Here is a 13906-nt window from a genome sequence, read left to right on the forward strand (position 1 = left end):
ATTGGGCAAAATACTGATCAGGATTTACAAATAATTCCAGTTGAGCCAAAAGTGCATTATCAGCAAATTAATTTTTTTGTATGAAAAATTTCAGCAAACTTTATATACAGATCTCCCCATTTGTAATCACAAAATTCTGTGTACTACAGTATCATGTGTGCTGACTGAATATCAAACTACAATGCTGTAATTCATGCACAAATAAGTCTAGTTTGAAAGTAATTCACACTTCTTCCTCTCCAAACTGTATAAAGTCAGACTTTCAAACTGCTCCTCTCACACACTCACTGACACCTTGCTCATTTTGATCCATGCTACAAAACTGAACTAAGTTGGTGATTTGAGGTTCATAGGGCTGGAGCCACTCTCATGTGGAGACAGACTGAGAGAGCTGGGTTTGTTCAGCTTGGAGAACAGAAGCTCTGGGGAGACCTTAGAGCCTCTTCCAGTACCCAAAGGGGGCTACAGGAGAGCTGGAGAGGGACTTCTCACAAGGGCAAGGAGGGTCAGGACAAGGGGAGTGGCTTCAAACCAAAAGAGAGTAAAATTAGGTTTAAATTAGATCTTAGGAGAAATTCTTTACAGTGAGGGTGGTGAGGCTCTGGCACAGGTTTCCCAGAGAAGCTGTGGATGCCCCACCTTTGGAAGTGTTCAGGGCCAGGTCAGATGGGCCTCTGAGTAACCTGGTGGAAGGTGTCCCTGCCCATGGCAGGGAGGCTGGAACTGGGTGATCTTCAAGGTTCCTTCCAACCCAAACCATTCTATCATTCTATGGATTTGCAGTAATTAGTTTTTAGATGTCAATCCTCTTAAAAGCAGATTTGTTTTGTGCCATAACTGTTTTCCTGTCCTTAAATCTGAAAATTCCTGGAGTGGGATTTATACCTGAATATACCTCGTACTACATCTAAATATTGAAAATTTTTACTTATGACATCTTAGAAATCCAAGTTACAAGAGGTTACCATCGATACTCCAATCAAAAAGTCAGCCAGAAAGAGGGATTTGCACAGGGTCTAAGTGTGGTAGAAAATCACAATCAACTATGTATGAATCACTCTTTCAGAAGACAAATGCAGGTACTTAGTGATCTAACCACATGCCTAAGGGAAATTTACATGCCAGTGATGTACTCTCCAGAATTTAATAATGCATATGCATCATTAATGTGCTATTTAGCAAACCTAGGGAATATCATTTCTCAGTCAGGCAGAATTTCTCTTAGCTTCATTTTTTCCTGTTGCCTCGCACTGCAATTCAAAATGAACAATCATCTAAGTTTTTTACTTAATAAGAATTAATTTCAAAACATTTTTAGTATTCATAGGGGAGCTCTTGCTTATCACACAGCAATTTGGGGATATATCGAACAGTACAGATATTAACTGACTTACCTTTTAGCCAACAGCAAAAAGACTAGGGAAAGTGGGGACAAAAAGTTAAGGATGTAAAAATGTGTAAGCAGGGGAAAAAAAGACCATTTCAGTATAGAAAAACTGAAAAACATTTAGAAGAACCGTGCTTACTGGCAGGATTTGAAAATACCACAACAGGGATGCTCCTCCTGCAAACTTCTTTACAATACTACGTAAATTTGGAATTTTCCTAAAAAAGATTACAAAAATCTGCAATATTACTCTTTTGGTTGAATTCATTCTTTTTTAACAAAACACTGGAAGAGGGGGAATATTGAGCAATCAGGCTAACCAGTACTCCTAGTGTGTTATATAGTATGCATATATATATGTGAGAAAACCCCATTTATAATGTCCTGTAAAGGACCTCAAAATCTTTTCTATTTTTTTGATTCTTAAATGTCTTTAGAAGTCCAGCTTTTGGACGCTAAAGCAGAAAAAAAAAGAGAGAACAAATATGACTGAAAGTCACTGTATTTACATGATCTGTTAGGGATGGCGATGGTGTGGCTCCCTCTACTGCAGCATCCTGGATGGCGTTGCTGGTCCCTGCCTCGGTTCCTGGCTTGGCTGTGAGAGAACAGAAGCAGTCCTTTTAAATAAAAACAAACCGACCAAAGATTACACCAGCAGGTTTTTGCTCACTCAGAAACAGCTTTATGATTCTCTGGAGTAAGTCACAAAGACATACCTCATTTCAGGCAGCAGGGCTGGCAGAAAGGCATAGACACCCTGCTTAAAAGAGACTCAGGTAAAGCTGGAGCCTTGTAGCTCCTTTTAAGGCAGGGAGGTAACTTAAGGAGAGATGGGGTATTCCTCCGGAATCATGTCTTAAAATTCCTTTCCCTCCTGCTTACACTGATTTCTCTTCTCTTTTTTCAACTACTTCTCTTTTTCTCTCCCATGTACTGATTCTTCTTGTCTCATTTTGTGTGTATTGGGGTTTTTTTTCCCCCCTCCATTTATTGCTTTGGGTTTATTCTTTTTTGATCTTTTGGTCTCACCACTTCTTTATATGGTAAAATGGTTGGAACTGAGTTGTTGTTTTTGTGACAATAACATTGACCATTGCCATAAAATCCTTAAAGTGAAGAACGCACTGGCAGCCCAAAAAGAAACTGGTTCAGCATCCTGATGCTGCATTTTTACAGTGCACCAACACCATAAAAATTAAACACGAATCACATTCTTTCCGATGAGAGGAGTATGCTGGAGCAGATCTATGCTTTTACATGTGCCCCATCTCAGTGTGACCTGATGTCACATCCCTGTTCTACACAAAGCTGCGTTGTTCTCAATCGATCAGGTGGAAGCAAGAGACTGAGGACTGGGGGCTGCAATTAGATCTGATGTGAGAAATGGTTGAAGGACAATTGGCACTTTTTTTAGGCAGATCTGCTTGAAATCAAGCAGTAAATTTAGACCTGCTTTGCAGGCACCAGGAGTGATTGCAGTGCTTGTGCAGGAGGTCGCTGCTTGGTCTCTCTGCAGCAGTGACGCTGTGGAAGTGCTGTTGCTCTGATCTTGGCACTATCAGTGAACATCTGAGATTTGAGCTTGTGTCTGACTGTGTGGTGGAAATAACTGGCAGTGGAGTTGATCACCTCCATCTGAAGCAGGTGCAGAAGGTAACAACCATCCAGCTGGTGGATGACTGTGAGCACTGAGCTCTTGTGCCCCTCCAGGCAGGCCCATTAGAAGATGTACAGCTGCCCCCTCAGGCTCTCGCTGCCTACAGGTACTTCCCACAGCTCAGTGGAGAGTTAATGGAAACAGACTCCCCTTTGTCCACCCCTGGAAAGCTGCTCTATTTTTGGGAAAGAGAACTTTCTGAATTTAACACCACATGTCTGTGTGTACAGACACTAACCCATACCCATGGGCACATGCAGCAGATGCACCCCAGGAGGGTGCAGGACTGTCCTGTTGTGCACTGCCACCTGCACAGCTGCAAGTCTCAGGGCTTGCTTTTTTTCCATTAAATTCACAACAGATGGCACCTTTCTGTGAAACCCCGTGTTTAAAATCCCCAGGATTGCATGAGAATTTATTTGAAAGGAAGGTAAGTTCTTGACTTTCATTCTTCCTGGGAAATGTTTGAAAATTAGACCATTCAGCACCTTGGACTGAAAAATCACCAGGCAAATTTAAAAGTTCATTATATTTTAAAAACTTGTTATTTTTTAATGCCCAGAGTTGGCAATGTAGCATAAGTCTGCTGTCAGCTCACAGATTTTACTTAAATTAGATACTAAAGGACTTCAGCAGTCCTTACAAAAAAAATATGGGCCATCTGTTACCAATGAGTTTCTTCTAAAATTACAAATCTCCATTGCAAGCGTGCTGCCCAGCTGTAATTGGCTGTGAGGTAAGTAAGCCACCACCTGAGGGCAGAAAAAGACAGTGAGGAGAAACATCACCCAGAAAATTATCAGAATTTACTGCATCTATTTAGTCATTTTCCAACACAAAATGCTTCAAGCTAATGAAATGCATTTTCCATTCGCAGAAAAAAAGACATGTAAAAATATATGCATTAAAAAGTACCAATTCAATGATTAATTTAAGTGTGAAGCAGGATTTTCTCTGAGAGACCCCGTGTTAAGATTTAAGGAAGAATGTAGGAGGAGACAGCAGATGCTCTGAGACAAGTGAAAATGATTGAGGTGTACTTCTATTAATACAAAACCTGCACTGTATTATTACTATGAACACAGGATGTTCAAGACACGTGGAAACAGACAAGTCAAGCAGCGATGTGGGAGTCTTCCGGCTGAAGCTGCCTTCCTGAAACTAGGAATGAAAGAGAATGTGCCAAACAGAAGACCATTAAATGTGAAGCTAAAAAAAATAGTAACGAAAAGGAAGTGAGTAAAGATGAGGCCTTGTTTCCTGGTAACCCTGTGGATAAGTCAAACTTAGTGATAGAGATTATACCTTAAATTATGCATGAATGAATGTCACAACTATAAGCTTTAACTTCTGAAGTTCAGGCAGCACTGACAGCAGCAGACTTGTCATGCAAGTAGTGTAACCTCCCAACCACTCTGTCAAATTTGTGAAAAGGAGAAATATAGATATTTGCTGTCTGGCACAGACACATGAACTCCCATTTCTAATGAAGATCACAGTTCACAGGTTATAGAATCCCATAGACAAGATACTTATCATTCATGGCTGCAGCAGTTTTGTTCACAGAAAGATAATTATCCTGCTTCAGCAAAAATATCAAAAACCCTCCAATTTTTTCAGAACTATATACATTGTACATTTTTGGTTCCTGTGTTATACATACAATGAATAGAGGTGCTGCCCATCATTTTTAACACCCAGCAACGTTCTGCCATAAGGGTTAGTTGGAGTCAGTTCTGCAGAGCAATGTAGGAATCCCATAGGAGCTATGGGGACTATTCCTTGGATGAGGAGGAGTGCCAGCGGGGTCATCCAGTATTTGAGGGGGAGAGCAGCCTGCATGGGGTCTGGATCACACCAAGGGGCTGCCTAAATGTCAACCTCAAGGTGTGCACACGAGGACTGGCTGCACAGCCTTCTCAAGATGTCACATAGCAGGCTGCCTGCTCTGTCCTGGCAAAAAGCCTTATATGTGTCTCTTCCAAATTCTCCACAGGAAAACAGACAAGAAAGTACTGCACTGATCCTAAAAATGAAGCTTCAAATAACATTTTTGCTCAGTGCAGACCACCAGGGCTGCAACTGTCAGTGCAGCACTGCAGAGTTCCATGGTGACACAATTGTCACTGGATCATGACTGGATTGTTGGCTTTAGCAGGCAGTTGAAGGAAGGGATGGAGGAGGACACCTTCTTATATTAGCTTATTTTAAATATCAATCAATCAATCAATCAATCTTAGGGTTTTTTAGATAAAAGAAAAACATGCCTGAGAAAGAATATCATTTTTAGAGCTGACCTATGGAAAGGATTAGTGTATTTGGCACTGTCCCTAATTTGTCCTCACCTGAAATGAATTCAGTTTTAAATTCTCTGCCTCTCCCAAGGTGTGCATGCCTGCTGCACAAATAGATCTAATAATTCTGTACTGTAGGCAAATTGACCCCGTGTCACTCCTTGCCTCACTGCTTCCCCAGCCTGCTTAATTGCCATATCATGAAACAGCCTCCATCCGGGTACACCTCATGTATTTTTATTCTCTTTTTACCACTACAATAGGAGATTATGAGATTAGGAGATTATGAAACTGATTGCAGGTTGTAATATAACTTACTATGTACCAAAACAATTATACTAGTAACTGTTTTCAATAATCATTATTAGGGACACACTAGAAGTACCAACTTTAGTATCTGATGCTTTGATATTTTTCCAAATATTAAAGCAGTATTGAAAAATAATGAACTGGGCTTTATGTTCAAATGTGGTAGTATCTGTCTGCAGGGATGCTACTGTTTCTGTTGAGTTATGGTGGTCCAAACTTCGTGAAAAGTAGGAGGGGAATGAGGACAGATTGATAACCACCTACAGATCAACACCTTACAGCATAACATTGTCCTCACGTCTGTGAACAGCAGCTTGGTGGAGAATATAATATTAGCACCCTGCATGGCTTCCTTCTCAATGAGAACAAAAAGAAAAACAGCTCCAAGTGGAGCTCTTGGCAGGGGCTGGAGAAGCCTATAGAGAAGAGTTACAGCAAAAATTAAGTAATGAGAAACCTTGTGTCTGTAGCATGTGAAGGGAGATATGGTGTATGCAGCAAAAATAGGAGATAACCACAGGGAGTGTCCTGCACTTGTGAGGGGTGGCAAAAAAAAAAAGTTATGGACAGGAGCAAGTGAAGTAACACACAGAGCACTGCCATGTACAGGAAGGAGAACAGATTTACCATTGTGGGGATGAGGAGGATGAAAGCCCTGATAATTCCATGGTGAGCTCTCAGCCTCCACGTTTCTCCTGTTCTATAGGGGAATATTTCCTATATTCTACCACACTCACAGGGGAAGGATCCCTGCTCTGCCTTGGGCCAAGCATGACTTGTTTCAAGGAGAGGTCATTAGTGCCACCTCAGAGATCTCAATCCCTGTCTCGCTGGAAGATTTGTGTTATGTGGCTCCCAAGCTCATCTGCTGAAAGACAACGTGATAGTGAAAACCAAGCTGCATTAAAATAGCAGTGTTATAAAACTGAGGCATCTTAACTGCCAGGTCAGAGAAATGAGTATTGAACCAGCTCCCTAGGGCACCTACAAGCACACAGGCAGTGAATTTCATGAAAACAAACTCCTATTAAACTTTTGAAATCATGTTGTGAGTACCTCTGCCCTTCTGCCCTCTGTGCTGCTTTACAAGCACTAACCCAGACATTATGGGGAAAATTCATTTCTAGACTCACCTCAGCTGTCACAAGCTCAGTGTATGCATGCTTAAAAATAAAGTTACATAACTACAAAGCTGCTAACAAAACAGAAACTTCAGGAAAGAGACCTCTCAGAGCATCTGCACAAAGAAGCCTGCAAAAAAGGCCTCAGAGTAGTAGTTCTAATGAGCTATTCATTTCCAGTAGGATGACTGGTTACCATTTCCTTCTAAAAGCACTCATTCAGAAAAGGCTCATAGTTAAACTCTCTCTCTTGCTAGGAAAACCAGTTATCCTCTGAGGTTCTGAGTCAGAGGATGGATACCATGGGGACAGGGCTCACTGGGAACAACACTCCTCCAGTGTGAAACTTAGAGCATCATGTGGTAGCAGAACAGGCCACCTCTCCCCATGTCACCTCACCCTTGTCCCAGCCTGCACCCGCATCAGAAAAACAACTTTTGGAAGACATTTCCCCAGATTTAGTGCTGAAGTCACTTGGCAATAGATCAGCTCCACATAAGGAACAAAGTTATAGATTTAAAAAGGAAATAAAAAGCCTCTTCTTGTTTTTTTTGCCACGTTTTAATTAGTTTTAATTAGTGGGAACCAATCTTCCTTCGACTCTCCGAGCAGTACCTGGCAGGGATGCAGGACTGAAGCATTTAATGTGGCCATTCTGGTTCTTCATCACCAGGCTGCTTCCCGGTTGCCTCTCTCACACATCACCAATGCTGACAGGTGACGACTCTGGTGCAAGAGGACATCAGGAATGCAAAATACAAATAATTTCTTCTTGCAGCACCGATTTACTGATTCAGTGCAGGGAAAAAGCTTGAAACCTGCTTAACCCTATCCATCCAAGCTCAAATTTATGTCCCCTGCCCTGACAGCTGCAAATATCTCATGGTATTTTATTAACAGACCATTGCCATTATCAGTCTTCACAAACCTTTAAATCAAAACTCTGTTTTCCACAAGAGATCATTTGATTTAAACAGGGATTGACTCAAGGCAATTCAGTGTCAGGTGCTATACAGGTCAGACTGATTGCAGTTGTTTTTTTCTCTGGATTTGCAAGTTATTTTTTCTTTGCAAATTGAAATTATCAAACTGTATCAGTGAAAAAATCCACAAGTGTTCATACTATTAATAGAAGTACAATAAAACAGAAGGCAGGAAACAGGATAACTGTGGGTGGCTACTACACTTTGAAATAGCAGGAGCATCTTGAACCCAACAAAATCAGCAGATGAATGTTCTTGTTCTGTGGGAGCAGGATGGAATCATGGAAAAGAGTTTGATCATCTTCAGCCCTGGCCCATTTTTATTTTGATTCCTGCCTTTTTTTTCGTTTCTGTTTTTTTTAGGACATTCTATTATTATGATCTATACCATATCACATGAAAAACATCCAAATTGGAGATGCAGTCTGTCTGCAGTTCTGGTTGGGAATTAATTTCACAGGTTATGTTTAGACTCTTCCTGATTTTTTAACTCCTGTTTCTGGTAGTTCTGCTGCATGCTGTTCCAGCAGCTCTCATCTCACTTCAGATCTGCATCTATGAGAAGGTACAATATAAGCAAAGCATTCTAAAATGTCATTTATTCAGAAAACTTACAATTCCATCTCTTCCTTTTGGTGCTTTGTCATGGAAAAGAACCCCAGTTTAAAGGTTTTAGTCATACAGTCACATTAAAGGGACCCTAAATAAACATGCAGTTCTTGCCTCATTTCTCACTGCTGTACAAGCCCTTCTAAAACTAGTACAAGGAATCTGCCTGTCTGCAGACATGCAAAAAAGCAAGCAAAGAGGAAATTAATCATCTTCTGCTGCTAAAATAAAGATGGTTTCTCAGCCCAATTACAGGACAATGAGTTACTGCATGAAGAGTCTGATTTACGTATGCTGGATGCTGACAAGTGGTAAACTTAGCGCTGGGGAAAAAATGCCCTTTAAACACACTTTTAAAACACCCTACGTTTTTCCTGGCCTATACAAAATGAGTGTATTAGAATATGTGACTTTTACCAGCCTACCAGGTTGATTATATTTAGGTCAGAATGCCTCAATACTCACAAATATTTTGTCATGGCCGTATTTTCCTAAAACTTAACATTTTCAGTGGTTGCCTTATTTGCAGTGTTCACCTCATGCTTAAGTTCTCCTTTGGAGAAACGTCTGAGGAAGGTCAACATTGTCTTCAGGACTGTCTATATCAGCATGATGAAACTGTTTCTGTGGATTGTTCCACCACAAGGTCTAAGATTGGCCTGGCAGCGTCTGCCCCCGAGGTAAGGCCTGCAAAGCACTTAGGTGAGCACCTCTGATCACCTCACCTCTGTGGAGACCAAAGCAGCTCAACTCAGCCTCAGAGAAAGGACACACATTCCTCAGATGAAGCAGTGGACTCTTTGCACCCCCCAGAAGCTATTTGCATTCCAGAGTTATTTCACTTTTTTTTTTTTTTTTAATAGCTACTGGGTGTTTGCAGCAGCCACACAAAACCAGTTAAATCCCATGATCTTTGTCCACAGTCATTTCTTGTGCCAGAAATGAAAAGAAAAAGTATTAAAAATTTTTGAGAAAATGGGTTTAGAATAAAGGAGAAAAGTGAAAACCACTACATTTATCACAGTGGGACAACTGCAAAATATTGGGATGATAAATCTTAACAGTTTTGCTCAAAGTGAGAAATTCTACCTATAATAGTTAGGCCTTTGGGTTTTGGGTTTTTTTTCTCTCTCTTTAAGAGCTTTCTGTTACCTCTGGAAGCAAATTTGTCACTCAGCTCAGCAGACATATAGACAGGGGTAGTGCATATAACTGGTGCTTCAAGCACACACCAAAGTGAAATTTCCTAGACTGCTCTTGACATTAACTCTCACAGATAACACTCTCTTAGCAAATTTTGTCTGAAGAGCTTTCAGAAGTTTGATATCAACATTTTTTTTGCCTTGAGGACCCAGCCCCTGCCTGAGCTCCCTGCAGCTTTGCCTGCCTGTAGCCCTCCCTCCTGGATTGACCCTGGATCTGATCCATGTCCTCACCTTGTCTGGGGCTGTTGTGGTGACCAGCACCCTGCTCCACCCACACAGCTCAGTGTCCATGTGGAAACCAGGAATGAGTGGTGTCCCTCAGGCTGGGACCAGTGGTATTTAATACCTTCAACAGTGACATGGATAGTGAGATCAAGTGCAGCAGCAGCAAATCTGCAGATGACACTAAGCCAAGTGGCGCAGCTGAAGTGCCTGAGGGACAAGCTGATGTCCAGGGGGACCTGGACAGGCTTGAGGCCCATAAGAGTCACATGAAGTTCAACAAGACCAAGTGCAAGGTCCTGCACAGAGGTCAGGGCACACCCCAGTACCAACATAGGCTGGGGGATAAAGGGGTTGAGAGCAGCTCTGCCATGAAGGACCTGGGGATTCTGGTGGATGAAAGATTCAATGCTGTCCCTTCCAGCCCAGGCCGTTCTGTGATTCAGATGCTGGAGGTCTGCATCAGCTGGGTCAGCAAAGGCTCTGCCTCTGCCAGGAGCAGCCTTGCTCCTGCTGCTCCCTAAACCTCCCCAATTTGCTCTTGACTGTACCTGGCAACTTCAAGAGCAAGACCTCTCACCTTCACCCCTTCACCCCTTCACCTGAGGAATGAATTTTCCTTCCTGTTAATGTATCTTCTAAAGAATATTGAGAGATAGCAAACAGTACAGAAGATGAACAACCAGGAACCTGGCCTCAAGAGCACTTTGCTATTCTGTTGTAGTTATTGTTTTAATTATTCTTCTTGATATACATGACTTCATTTTTTTTCCAGAAAGATCTCAAAATTATCTTGTTAGCCTTTTCCTTATTCCAGCAACTAACAATATGGAAATTAATTATTCTAAAATCTAGATGAAAGCCTATGTATAGGAGAGGGTCACTGTATAATCTAGAAAACCTAGGTAAAGCCAAAGTTGTTTGTTTCAAAAATTTTGAGGTATTGTCTTCAAAAAAGACAAATCCTTGCCATTTCCACTTTCCAGAATGGAAAATGTTCAGAACCACTTCGGGAGCTAAAAACCTTGGTTAAGGGCTGTGTGGGAGTATATGCGTATGCATTGTCGGGGAAGAGAGGAAAAGAATTATGATAAATACAGTATTTTTTGATGTACAGATGAGTTTTGTGTAAAGTCTGCACTACAGCAACTTTTTAATTCCCAATGGCTTTCTCTTCAAAAATAGGAAATTTAAAAAAAAGGGAGGAGGACAGAGTTGTTTGTAGAGCTTTCAGTAATAACCTTTTGGAACCTATCAAACAACTTCAGACTTCAAACTTTTCATGTTTTAATTATCTACCCCATTGAGATTGGCAGAAAAACAAGTAGAATTAAGTATTTTACTAGGGAGAAGATGATGACTCTGTCCTAAAAACCCCCTCAGCTTGAGTTAGTGTAAATGGCTGTACCAGGCACGAGTGTGGATGGAGATATTGGCACCAGGAACAAACAGGCTGAAGAGAGGGGATGTGTGTTGCCAAGCAGTAGCACCTGAGTGTCTGCCAAGAACTGATAAGCTCCAGAGACTTCACAGTCCTGCTGAATCCACAAAAACTGATAAACTGAGCACAGACACTGCCAAATCTGTCCAAATCCACTGGCATCAGCCATGGCTGTTGTACAATGCAAACTACATCCACCAAGGCTGCTGTATGCAAAACTACAAGACTGTCTATCTGTCATATCTATGGATATGAATATATAAAACACACACACATATATAAATGAAAAAAATAAAATCGTCTGGAGGGACTTCCTGACCATCCTGACACATCAACACACGCCTTGGCTTTTAAGTAACTTGCTGGGGTTGGTTTCCCACCTCCTGCTCCACCTGTCAGTGCAGATGTTTGTGAACTACATTAGGGAATAAATGCAGTGTGTAATGAGTCCCTTGCTATTAATAACAGCATAACAAAAGATATCTGATAAATGCTGTTGTGATCTGTGTTTCCTCCAGCCCGATCCCAGAGAAAAGGGGATATACACCAACGCATTATTGCAAATTTAAATTTCTACATTTTTGTGGATATCACCTTAGCAAGGGTGTCTGATCCAGACTTCCTAAATTACAGGCTTAGGTATATTTCCAGTGTGCCATTTTTCAAGTGGCTGTCACCATAAGCGGAGGCATGCCCAGACACAGACACAGGGACACCCCAGATCTGGAGAACTGGTATGGAATGGGACAAATTAAAAACTTGACAAGCCCCGCACCCAAGCTTCTGGAACATGTGGTCTGTAAAGTCTAAGGATCACAGTCCCTTCTTGACACAGTCACAGTGTTGCTAAATCAGTAACCTGTCCCTCCTCTAGCAGAGTCACCAGGACTGACTCATGCTCCTTCCCAGCCTGAAGAAACCCCAGGGCAGCCAAACTCGACCCCAACAATAAAATGGCTTCTGTGCCACTTGTACCATCTTATCTCAGGAGGCCACCAAATTGAGATGACCCTTCACGTTTTCCTATCATCTCCAGTCCTCATATGAACAGACAAGAGTCATTTCTAGGGAGAATCCACCAGGAGTCTGTTCAAAACAGTCTTTATCTTTAAAACTGGAACTGCTTTCAGCATTTGCCCAAGTTTTTCCCTTTCCTGCCTCATCCCATCTCCCTGCTTCTACATGCCAGACGGATGAATCTGTAATTTTCCAGAAAAAAGTTAAATTGTGTTGCCTATTTACATCAAATTTTGACAAAAATTCCCCACCCAAACACTTGTGCAGGTACTGGTTCTGGTGACTGTTTTTGCTAGGAGCAACACCTGCTGAGGGGGTAATCCTGCAGTGTGTTCCAATTCCAAGCACTTCACAGGCCACGTGCAGAGGAACCCACTACACTTTTCTCAGGAAAATAAATGCCTCTGTTTTTGTACTTCATTTTGAGGCAGAGACCACACCAGGTTTTTTCTGAATGCAACAGATGACAAGTTAAATGGAAGTTATGCTTTGATGTTAAAAGGAAATAGTTCTTTTAGAAGGAACAGACCTTCAAAATCTTTCCGTATCAGCTGGATTTGCAGGACCTCTTGTGGTTAAAGCCCTAACCTGCAGTTCCACGTTTTTGCTGGTGATGGGAGCGCACCTGTGGCTTTTTCTCATACAGTTGTGCAGAAAAGGGGGCTGTGGCTTGAAATGTTAAGCAGCAATGTTTAGTGGAAGGAAAAGCTGTGCTGACTGGCATCTGGTGACAGCAAATAATTTTTCTGTGGATTTAAGCTTACAAAAATAAGTTGTTAATTTTGGTACGTGCTCCTGTATCTCAAGTGTACCAGTCAAGAACCATGAAATGGAATTGTCTTAGAGTCACAGAACCTCAGAATTCCCCGAGCTGGAAGGGACCCACCAGGATCATCAAAGTCCAGCTCCTGCCCCTGCATAGGACAGTCCCAAGAGTCACACCATGTGCACCATGTGTTATAATTCATCAGAAAACTGCTTTTAAAGGACATAGCCTCACCAATTAATATGCAAAAAGCTCCCAAAACTGTAGGAAGAGATCCTGTTTTTTTGGCTGCCACTTCTTAGCTCTGCTGTGCATCTGTCAGTGAAACCAGCTGAGAAGTGGGGCCAGCAGCTGCCCAAGCTTCTTCTCTGGCCACATACCAGCCTCTCCTTTTCCCAGCACAGTGCTGCAGGGCAGGAAGAAAGTTGTCTGATGCCAGTGCATCTCTTTCCCTGAGGATGTTTTTGTGAGAAGGCTCCAGCTCATGCCACCACACCATTAACCATAACAAGCACTGTGTGGACACAGCCACCCAGTGGCCCCGTGGCAGGCAAGGAACGGGGTTTGGAGGGCAGTAGCTGTTGTCCCAAAATAGGTTCTTTGAGTTGGTATGCGAGAGGCCAATCCACACAGAGCTGAGGTATTTGAATTATTCACAGTTCTGCACAGAAAGGGGTGCTGGGTGGCAAAGCCACAATGCCAGCATGACGACTACCAAAACCTTTCACTATTTATACATTTTAGTAAACAAAGGCATTAATATTAATTGGCTAAAAGTTACATGGTTCCCTTATTAATTAGTATTCTGCCTTCTGCTTATTAATGATTCTCTCGCTTCTTCTGCTAACTAGTCCCATGCTAAGACTTTCTCTTCTCTTGGGTCCGTGAGTTG

The sequence above is a fragment of the Poecile atricapillus genome, chromosome 3, assembly GCF_030490865.1.
Source record: "Poecile atricapillus isolate bPoeAtr1 chromosome 3, bPoeAtr1.hap1, whole genome shotgun sequence".
Lineage (NCBI taxonomy): Eukaryota > Metazoa > Chordata > Aves > Passeriformes > Paridae > Poecile > Poecile atricapillus.